Consider the following 11,899-nt stretch of genomic DNA (forward strand, 5'->3'; position numbering starts at 1 on the left):
AATAATAATTAAAAATTTGTGCATGACAATTAGACAGAGGAGAAAATGAATAAAAATGAAATGTGTTTGTTTAATATAAAAAGGACATTTGTCAAGTACCACACATTTGGTGCTACTAGGATAGTTTGTTTTATTAGAGATATAATTAAGATAAATTTCCATTCCATACGGGTTATGCCATGTCTGCTTGATGACCTACTAAGTTGTTAAGACTCACTGGTTCCTTCTTCTCTGAAGCTTTTCATTAATCTTCCCTCTGTCTTTCAGGTAAATTTGTCCAATCTTCTTTTAGGTCATCTCTTTGCCCTATACATACTTTTTCACAGTATCCTTAGTAATATTTCCCTATTAATCTATAAATCCCATGAAGGAAAGGACAATCCATTTTACAGCATCATTTCCTAGCAAAGAGTGGCATACGCTAGACACAGGATAAATGTGTGTTGAATGAATGAAATGTCTAAAGCTGCACATTATTTAAGTTGCAAGCTATCAGGGAATATTTTATCACTTCTGGGTTAAGGTTGTAATTTATAACTATTGTTTTTTTTTTCAGATCCCCCCCTCCCCCAAAATAATCATCTTGTTGAAATACCAAACCACTTGTCTTGGTTTATTAACTGTTATTGAAAATCAGCTCCTCTATATTTTGTCATGTATGTGTGAAATTCTTTTATGCTCTGTGCTTCAATACTGTGCTAATAAAACATCTTTTTTTCTTTATTGGCAAGATCAAGATGGCAGAGTAGGGATCAAGATCCTGAGCTCACTTTCCTCACAAACACATCAAAGCGGTAATAACATATTGAGAAACCCTTGCTGAGAACCACCTGAATACTAACAGACTAGTTCTCCTACAACCAAGGCTGTAAAGAAAAAACCACACAGGGATTTCCTTGATGGCGCAGTGGTTAAGAATCTGCCTGCCATTGCAGGAGACACGGGTCCAATCCCTGATCCGGGAAGATCCCACATGCCTCGGAGCAACTAAGTCTGTGTGCCACAACTACTGAACCTGCGCTCTAGAGCCATGAGCCACATATACTGAGCCCATGTGCTGCAACTACTGAAGCCCACATACCTAGAGCCCATGCTCTGCAACAAGAGAAGCCACCGCAATGAGAAGCCCATGCACTGCAACGAAGAGTAGCCCCTGCTCGCCACAACTAGAGAAAGCCCGTACACAGCAACAAAGACCCAACACAGCCAAAAAATAAATAAATACATAAATCTTTTTTTAAAAAATCAGTTATAATAAAATAAGCTGTTAAGGGATGGGCATGAAGATGTGAAATATGACATCAAATGCACAAATCATGAAGGGGATCATAAATTATCATTTCAGTAAGAAGTGACACCTTTCGGGCTTCCCTGGTGGCGCATTGGTTGAGAATCTGCCTGCCAATGCAGGGGACACGGGTTCGAGCCCTGGTCTGGGAAGATCCCACATGCCGCAGAGCAACTGGGCCCGTGAGCCACAATTACTGAGCCTGCGAGTCTGGAGCCTGTGCTCTGCAACAAGAGAGGCCACCATAGTGAGAGGCCCACGCACCGCGATGAAGAGTGGCCCCCACTCGCTGCAACTAGAGAGAGCCCTCACACAGAAACGAAGACCTAACACAGCCAAAAGTAAAAATAAATAAATTTTTAAAAAAAAGAAGTGACACCTTTGGCAGCTATCCCCTTCATTTGATACCCTAGAAACTTCATTACAGGCTGAAAAAAACACATGGAGAAATAAAAACCTGGGGCTAAAGGGCAATTTTAACTTTGAAAGGAATATGGTTTGTGACCACGTCTGATGAGGCAGGCCCTATAGTGAGAGAGAGGAATGAGACACAACTGACTATAACGGCAAGTCTGCACCTGGAAAGGAATGAAGCAGAGGAGGATGAGGAAATGTAGCATGAATAGGCAAATAAAATATTCTGTGTTAGAAGCAAAAGCGAATTCTGATACAGACAATGCTACTTCACACTCCAGGGAAATTTTAAGGGTAAAAAGAATATATACACCATTAAACACAGCTCAGGTATAACTTCAAACTTAAACCCCATTCCACAATTCCATTACTGTTTTCATCTGTTATCATGAAAAAGACAAATGTGGTCAGTAAATGCTGAACCTAAGGGATCTATATTGCTTAAAATATCCTCAGATCAGGCACTTTCAACTTCTTAAAACAGACTTGAGAAAGGAGAAAAAGAAGAAATGGATTCATTTTATTTTATTGAAGCATATATCAATCCATCAATAGCTATTTATTGAGCACCTACTAAATACAAGGCACTTGCTCATTGGTACCTGAAAATTCAGTGTTTTATAAGAATACCAGTAGAATTCATTATGGATTGGTAAAACATAATTCATAATTTGTTATTCCAGTAGACTAAAATATAGTGTATGTCCACAACTAATATCCCAGCAGTATGAGTTCAGCTATTCTTGGTAAGGATGAAGTAGCATATAATTGATAGGCTGAATGATAAAGCTGGGAAGCTCCAAGTGATATGATTTGCTCCTGAAGAATTAACATAAAATCATAAATAATCTATATACTCTGGAGGACAGGCTGACCTCTTTCATTCTGGTTACAAGAAATAGAAACTTTAACATGTAATAAAACTTTTATTTGAGTGTTGACTATGTGCTAAAACACAATTCAGTTGATGCTTTTTAAAGGCACAACATAACTTATGAAATAGTTTAAAAAATATGTAATAATCTTTTCTATGCATATAACCTATCAACAGAGGGATCTAGGAACTCTAAGTAAATATAGTAGATGTCTTCAGAAGAAGTTAGGATTTTCCTCAATGGGGATTCTAACATGTTAGGGTTTGTCTGACTAGCTAGCAGGGTGGACCCTCCAGGAATTGATTTCTAGATCTGCTTGGCAAAGGATTGATCAGAAGATAAGAGGTTTCAAAGACAGTAACATAATGATCTCAGTTGTGGGATCTGAGCTGCTCCAGAAATCTGCTGTTAGTAATCCTTGGGAATGGAGCTACAAACCAAAAAGTTTAGTTCTGGAGCAGCAATTTCTATGGACACATAGGGAATACTGTGGTTATAGTTGCATTACTAATGAAGTGTATTATATTAAGAGGTCATTTTTAGTGTGTTATGTTAAGAGATAAACCATACAAATGGTACAAAAACGTTGACCAGAGATCTGAATTTATCTATAGATGTTTGTTTTGTGTTTTATCCTCTACTGTAGAGAGTTACAAAAGAAAAGAACTTGAACACTTTTAGAAAGAATATATATGTACTTTCTAGTTTCCCACCTCTTCCTACTGCCTTGTACCTAGTCTGCTGCCCTCATTTATGTTACCTGTTAGTCCCTGGATAATCACCTCAATCTTTTAGGAATTTGTGACCTCTGGTTTAGATAAAATAATACATGACAGATTTTTATTGGATAAAACCAAAGACCAGAAGACATTTGCAGTTGATAGCATGCCACCTACTAGATGCCTGGTACTTTTCCAGGTGCTGGAGATAGAACGTTAAAGACACTCACCATGGGACTTTCAAGATGGCAGAGGAGTAAGACGTGGAGATCACCTTCCTCCCACAAATACTTCAGAAATATATCTATATGTGGAACAACTCCAACAGAACACCTACTGAATGGTGACAAAGACCACAGACTTCCCAAAAGCTTTGTTTTTACTTTTTGTCCTCGTGTTCTGTCTGTCCATTTTGGGGTTTTTTGGGTATAGTTTTTAGTTCTTCTCATCATCGGTGGATTTGTTTTTTGGTTTGGATGCTCTCTTCTTTCTTTTTTTTTAAATTACTTTTTTATTTTTTTATTTTTAATAATATATTTTTTATTTTAATAACTTTATTTTATTTATTTATTTTTCTTTCTTTCTTTCATTTTTTTCTCTCCCTTTTCTTCTGAGCCATATGGCTAACAGGGTCCTCGTGGTCTGGCCGGGTGTCAGGCCTGAGCCTCTGAGGTGGGAGAGCTAATTTCAGGACATTGGTCCACCAGAGACCTCGTGGCTCCACATCATATAAAATGGCAAAAGCTCTCCCAGACACCTCCATCTCAATGCTAAGAGCCAGAACTACTCAAAGACCAGCAAGCTACAGTGCTGGACACCCTATGCCAAACAATTAGCAAGACAGGAACACAACCACACCCAGTAGCACAGAGGCTGCCTAAAATCATAATAAGTTCACAGACACACCAAAACACACCACCGGACACAGTCCTGCCCAACAGACAGCCAAGATCCAGCCTCATCCACCAGAAAACAGGCACCAGTCCTCTCCTCCAGGAAGCCTACACAACCCACTGAACAAACCTTAGCCACTAGGGGCAGACACGAAAAACAACAGGAACTACAAACCTGCAGCCTGCGAAAAGAAGACCCCAAATACAATAAGAGAAACAAAATGAGAAGACAGAGAAGCACAAGTAGATGAAGGAGCAAGATAAAAACCCACCAAACCAAACAAAGGAAGAGGAAATAGGCAGTCTACCTGAAAAATAATTCAGAGTAATGATAGTAAAGATGATCCAAAATCTTGGAAAAAGAATGGAGAAAATACAAGAAACGTTTAACATGGACATAGAAGAACTAAAGAGCAAACAAACACTGATGAACAACACAATAAATGAAATTAAAAATTCTCTAGAAGGAATCAATAGCAGAATAACTGAGGCAGAAGAACGGATAACTTACTGGGAAGATAAAATAGTGGAAATAACTACCTCAGAGCAGAATAAAGAGAAAAGAATGCAAAGAATTGAGGACAATCTCAGAGATCTCTGGGACAACATTAAACACACCAACATTCAAATTATAGGGGTCCCAGAGGAAGAAGAGAAAAAGAAAGGGACTGAGAAAATATTTGAAGATATTATAGTTGAAAACTTCCCTAATATGGGAAAGGAAATAGTCAATAAAGTCCAAGAAGCGCAGAGTCCCATACAGGATAAATCCAAGGAGAAATGCACTAAGACACATATTAATCAAACTATCAAAAGTTAAATAAAAAGAAAAAATATTGAAAGCAACAAGGGAAAACTAACAAATAACATACAAGGGAATCCCCTTAAGGTTAACAGCTGATTTCTCAGCAGAAACTCTGCAAGCCAGAAGGGAGCGGCAGGACATATTGAAAGTGATGAAAGGGAAAAACCTACAATGAAGAATACTCTACCCAGCAAGGATCTCATTCAGATTCAACAGAGAAATTAAAACCATTACAGACAAGCAAAAGCCAAGAGAATTCAGCCCCACCACACCAGCTTTACAAAAAATGCTAAAGGAAGTTCTCTAGGCAGGAAACACAAGAGAAGGAAAAGACCTTCAATAACAAACCCAAAACAATTAAGAAAATGGTAATAGGAACATACATATCGATAAGTATGTTAAATATAAATGGATTAAATGCTCTATCCAGAAGACATAGACTGGCTGAATGGACAAAAAAACAAGACCCATCTATATGCTGTCTACAAGAGACCCACTTCAGACCTAGGAATACACACAGACTGAAAGTGAGGGGATGGAAAAAGATATTCCATGCAAATGGAAATCAAAAGAAAGCTGGAGTAGCAATTCACATAACAGACAAAATAGACTTTAAAATAAAGACTATTACAAGAGACAAAGAAGGACACTACCTAATGATCAAGGGATCAATCTAAGAAGAGGATATAACAATTGTGAATATTTATGCATCCCACATAGGAGCACCTCAATACATAAGGCAAATGCTAACAGCCATAAAAGGGGAAATTGACAGTAACACAATAATAGTAGGGGACTTTAACACTTCACTTTTACCAATGGGCAGAGCATCCAAAATGAAAATAAATAAGGAAACACAAGCTTCAAATGACACATTAAACAAGATGGACTTAATTTATATTTGTAGGACATTCCATCCAAAAACAACAGAATACATGTTCTCCTCAAGGGCTCATGGAACATTCTCCAGGATAGATTGTATCTTGGGTCACAAATCAAGCCTTGGTAAATTTAAGAAAACTGAAATCATATCAAGTATCTTTTCCGAACACAACGCTATGAGACTAGATATCAATTACAGGAAAAAATCTGTAAAAAATACAAACATGTGGAAGCTAAACAATATACACTAAATAACCAACAGATCACTGAAGAAATCAAAGCGGGAATCAAAAACACCTAGAAACAAATGACAATGAAAACACGATGACCCAAAACCTATGGATGCAGCAAAAGCAGTTCTAAGAGGGAATTATATAGGAATAAAATCCTACCTCAGGAAACAAGAAGGATCTCAAATAAACAACCTAATCTTGTACCTAAAGCAATTAGAGAAAGAAGAACAAAATAAACCCCTGAAAGTTAGTGGAAGGAAAGAAATCAAAAAGATCAGATCAGAAATAAATGAAAAAGAAATGAAGAAAACACTAGCAGAGATAAATAAAAGTAAAAGCTTGTTCTTTGAGAAGATAAACAAAATTGATAAACCATTAGCCAGACTCATGAAGAAAAAAAGGGAGAAGATTCAAATCAACAGAATTAGAAATGAAAAAGGAGATGTAACAACTGACACTACAGAAATACAAAGGATCATGAGGGATTACTACAAGCAACTATATGCCAATAAAATGGGCAACGTGGAAGAAATGGACAAATTCTTAGAAGAGCACAACCTTCCAAGACTGAACCCGGAAGAAATAGGAAATATAAACAGACCAATCATAAGCACTGAAATTGAAACTGTGATTAAAAATCTTCCAACAAACAAAAGCCCAGGACCAGATGGCTTCTATCAAACATTTAGAGAAGAACTAACACCTATCATTCTCAAACTCTTCCAATATATAGCAGAGGGAGGAAAACTCCAAACTCATTCAACGAGGTCACAATCACCCTGATACCAAAACCAGACAAAGATGTCACAAAAAAACCACAGGCAAATATCACTGATGAACATAGATGCAAAAATCCTCCACAAAATACTAGCAAACAGAATCCAACAGCACATTAAAAAGATTATACAATATGATCAAGTGGGGTTTATTCCAGGAATACAAGGATTCTTCAATATATGCAAATCAATCAATGTGATAAATCATATTAAAAAATTGAAGGAGAAAAATCATATGAACATCTCAATAAATGCAGAAAAAGCATTTGACAAAATTCAACACCCATTTATGATAAAAACCCTCCAGAAAGTAGGCATAGAGGGAACTTACCTCAACATAACAAAGGCCATATATGGCAAACCCACAGCCAACATTGTTTTCAATGGTGAAAAAGTGAAACTATCTCCACTAAGATCAGGAACAAGACAACGTTGCCCACTCTCACCACTGTTACTCAAAATAGTTTTGGAAGATTTAGACACAAAATTCAGAGAAGAAAAAGAAATAAAATGAATCAAAATCAGAAAAGAAGAAGTAAAACTGTCACTGTTTGCAGATGAAATGATACTATATAAAGAACCCTAAAGATGCTACCAGAAAACTACTAGAGCTAATCAATGAATTTGGAAAAGCAGCAGGATACAAAATTAATGCACAGAAATCTCTTGCATTCCTATACACTAATGATGAAAAATCTGAAAGAGAAATTATGGAAACACTCCCATTTACCACTGGAACAAAAAGAATAAAACACCTAGGAATAAACCTACCTAAGGAGGCAAAAGACTTATATGCAGAAAACTATAAGACACTGATGAAAGAAATGAAAGATGATACAAACAGATGGATAGTTATACCATGTTCTTGGATTGCAAGAATCAACATTGTGAAAATGACTATACTACCCAAAGCAATCTACAGATTCATTGCAATTCCTATCAAACTACCAATGGAATCCTTCACAGAAGTAGAACAAAAAATTCCATAATTTGTGTGGAAACACAAAAGACCCCAAATAGCAAAGCAATCTTGAGAAAGACAACCAGAACTGGAGGAAGCAGGCTCCTGGACTTCAGACTATACTACAAAGCTACAGTAATCAAGACAGTATGATACTGGCACAAAAAACAGAAATATAGATCAATGGAACAGGAGAGAAAGCACAGAGATAAACCTACGCACATATGGTCACCTTATCTTTGGCAAAGGGGGCAAGAATATACAATGGAGAAAAGATAGACTCTTCAATAAGTGGTGCTGGGAAATCTGGACAGCTACAGGTAAAAGAATGAATTTAGAACACTCCCTAGCACCATACACAAATATAAACTCAAAATGGATTAAAGACCTAAATGTAAGGCCAGACACTATCAAACTCTTAGAGGAAAACATAGGCAGAACACTCTATGACAAAAATCACAGCAAGATCCTTTTTGACACACCTCCTAGAGAAATGGAAATAAAAACAAAAATAAACACATGGGACCTAATGAAACTTAAAAGTTTTGCCCAGCAAAGGAAACCATAAACAAGATGAAAAGACAACCCTCAGAATGGGAGAAAATATTTGCAAACAAAGCAACTGACAAAGGATTAATGTCCATAATTTACAAGCAGCTCAAGGAGCTCAATATCAAAAAAAAAAAAAAAAAAAACAACCCAATCCAAAAATGGGCAGAAGACCTAAATAGACATTTCTCCAAAGAAGATATACAGATTGCCAACAAACACATGAAAGGATGTTCCACATCTTTAATCATTAGAGAAATGAAAATCAAAACTGCCATGAGGTATCACCTCACACCAGTCAGAATGGTCATCATCAAAAAAATCTACGAACAATAAATGCTGGAGTGAGTGTGGAGAAAAGGGAACCCTCTTGCACTGTTGGTGACAATGTAAATTGATACAGTCACTATGGAGAACAGTATGGAAGTTCCTTAAAAAACTAAAAATAGAACTACCATACGACCCAGCAGTCCCACTACTGGGCATATACCCTGAGGAAACCATAATTTAAAAAGAGTCATGTACCACAATGATCCTTCCAGCTCTATTTACAATAGCCAGGACATAGAAGCAACCTAGGTGTCCATCGACAGATGAATGGATAAAGATGTGGCACATATATACAACGGAATATTACTCAGCCATTAAAGAAACGAAATTCAGTTATTTGTAGTGAGGTGGATGGACCTATAGACTGTCATACAGAGTGAAGTAAGTCAGAAAGAGTAAAACAAATACCGTATGCTAAGATATATATGGAATCTAAAAAAAAAAAAAAAGGTTCTGAACAACCTAGGGGCAGGACAGGAATAAAGACGCAGACCTAGAGAATGGACTTGGATTTGAGGACACAGGGTGGGGGAAGGGTAAGCTGGGATGAAGTGAGAGAGTGGCATGGACATATATACACTACCAAATGTAAAATAGATAGCTAGTGTGAAGCAGCCGCATAGCACAGGGAGATCAGCCTGGTGCTTTGTGACCACCTAGAGGGGAGGGATAGAGAGGGTGGGAGGGAGACGCAAGAGGGAGGAGAAATGGGGATATATGGATATGTACAGGTGATTCACTTTGTTATAAAGCAGAAACTAACACACCATTGTAAAGCAATTATACTCCAATAAAGATGTTAAAAAAAAAAAGACACTCACCAGCTCTTAAGACTATTATAATTCAATGTCCAAGACCAATAACCCTACAAGTGTTATTAGAATGATAGCCATTAGTTGTTATAAGAACTCTAAAGAGAGGTGCCTGACCCAGACTGAAGGAAAATAAATGGGTTACCGGAAGGATGGCACCTGATCTGGGTCTTAGTGGATAAGCCAGATTAACAAGATGAAGATAAAAGTGGGTTCTAGAAAACTTTCCCACAGAACATTCCATGGTCTCAATATCAGAAACAGAATACTAGGTTGATGCTCAGGATTACAGGGTGACAACTGTAAATTTTTAGATATGCCAAGCTAAGCCATCAGTGATAAAAGCACTTTAATATACCATTAAATCTGTGTATATCAAGCAATCAGCTCCCATATGTCAACCCTCTTAAATGGTACATCTGAATCCTGAATCCTGGCAGGTTTTCACTGGCTAAGATTCATCCAAAAAGCTGTATCTCCTATTTAAAAAAAAAAAAAAAAAAAAACTTTTAAGCTTTTTTGGGCTTGGAGCACCACCATCGATAAACTTACAACTCAGAAACACATAATATCACTCTTAGGAAAAGGGATACTAGATATCTATTAAAATATACATGTATCTCCCTTACGTAAGATTGTTTATAATGAAAGAAGTTTCAATTCGCCCTAAAGCTTGAGAACATTGATGCGGTACTGCCCATGCCCGGGATGGCTCAGCTGAATAAAGAGCCTTTCCTTTCTGATTCTGTGCATGCAAATCAATGGGGAAAAAAAACAAAGGTGCATCTGATAGAATTCGGTCAACCAGACAGCTGGTTCTGCCAGCGATGCTGGTGGGAGATAATCTGATACAAATCATCAATCTAATACAAATAACACTGTAGCCAAAATAAAATGAAGCAAACATTAATAACAATGGGGATAAACTCTGAGGGTGATTCTCATAAAATCTCCAGGGAACATCTTCAGTGAAATGGCTAAGTCTGTCCATCATTTAGCACATGATTTTGAATGCCTGTCATTTTCTAGACATTTTTATGGATAAAAAGATGTAACAGTCATGGGTCCTGCCTCAAGGAGCTTGCTAATAAGGGAGACATGACACATACATAAATAATTTAAATGTATAGTAGACGGTGGTAAATGTTACAAGGCAGTACATATAAACTATTATGGGTGTGTGAGGAATAAAGATTATTTCCAGCTGACAAATCTAGAAGGATTTCTTCATGGAAGTGATTCTGTTGTGTTCCAGACTTGTGTATCTAACTGGCTTCTGATCATTTCTACTTATAAGCCCCAGTATGCTTAATGCAAAATCTAACAACTTTTCCTCCAAATGTGTTCTTCCTTTTCAACTCCACAGCTCACTGAATGACACCGTCCATCCAATCAACCAAGCTAGTATCCTGAGAACCATATTGGACCTCTCCCTCTCTCGTGTGTCAATGCCACATTTTATCAGTCACCTAGTCCTGTACATACTGTGGGCTGAATATTTTTGGAATCAATCCTCTCTACTCACACTCCATTATTATAGTTATATTCTAAAAATTGCTACTATAGATACCTGCAGTGGTCTCCTAAATTATTTTGTTATTTAATCATGCCATTGTTCTGCTTAAAATCCTGCAGTAACAGTCTTTAGCTTTCAAGATAAATTTCAAACTCCTTAGGTTCTTCATAATCTAGCAACTCATAGAGTGCCTGTCACATAGTAGGTACTCAATAAGTATTTCTTTGAATTAGTGATGGGATAAATGGACCATTGGATAGATTCAATACTTTTGAGGTACATCTAGAAATAAGAGGACATTTTGAAAACACTCATGAAGCAAAGGGAATTCAAATTTAGAGAGAATGTTCTCAGGAGCCCCGACCTTGGAGACTAGTTAGAAGAGATTAGGACCCTAAGTACAGGGAAACTTCCTGACCTTAATAACCTATATCTTATGAGGGCAGGAGAATAGCTTTAAAAATACCATTGCACCCTCTCCAAAGATAGATAAACTCCAGTTTGAAATGTCAAGCCACTTATAGTCATGCAGAAAAGTAATGGTAGAGGCACTTGCTTGATTCATAGTCCCACCTGCTTAGGGATGGTGGGGGAGGGGGAGAGGGAGAAAGAGAAGAATGAAAGAAAGAAAGAAAGAAAGAAAGAAAGAAAGAAAGAAAGAAAGAAAGAAAGAAAGAAAGAAAGAGAGAGAGAGAGAGAGAGAGGGAGGGAGGGAGGGAGGGAGGAAGGAAGGAAGGAAGGAAGAGTGAGAGAAAGAGAGAAAGGAAGGAAGGAAGGAAGGAAAGAAGGAAGGAAGGAGGGAAGGAAGGAAGGAAGGAAGGAAGGAGGGAAGGAAGGAAGGATGGG

This window comes from Balaenoptera borealis (genome assembly GCF_965194805.1).
Source record: "Balaenoptera borealis genome assembly, chromosome: 11".
In the NCBI taxonomy this organism is placed as follows: domain Eukaryota; kingdom Metazoa; phylum Chordata; class Mammalia; order Artiodactyla; family Balaenopteridae; genus Balaenoptera; species Balaenoptera borealis.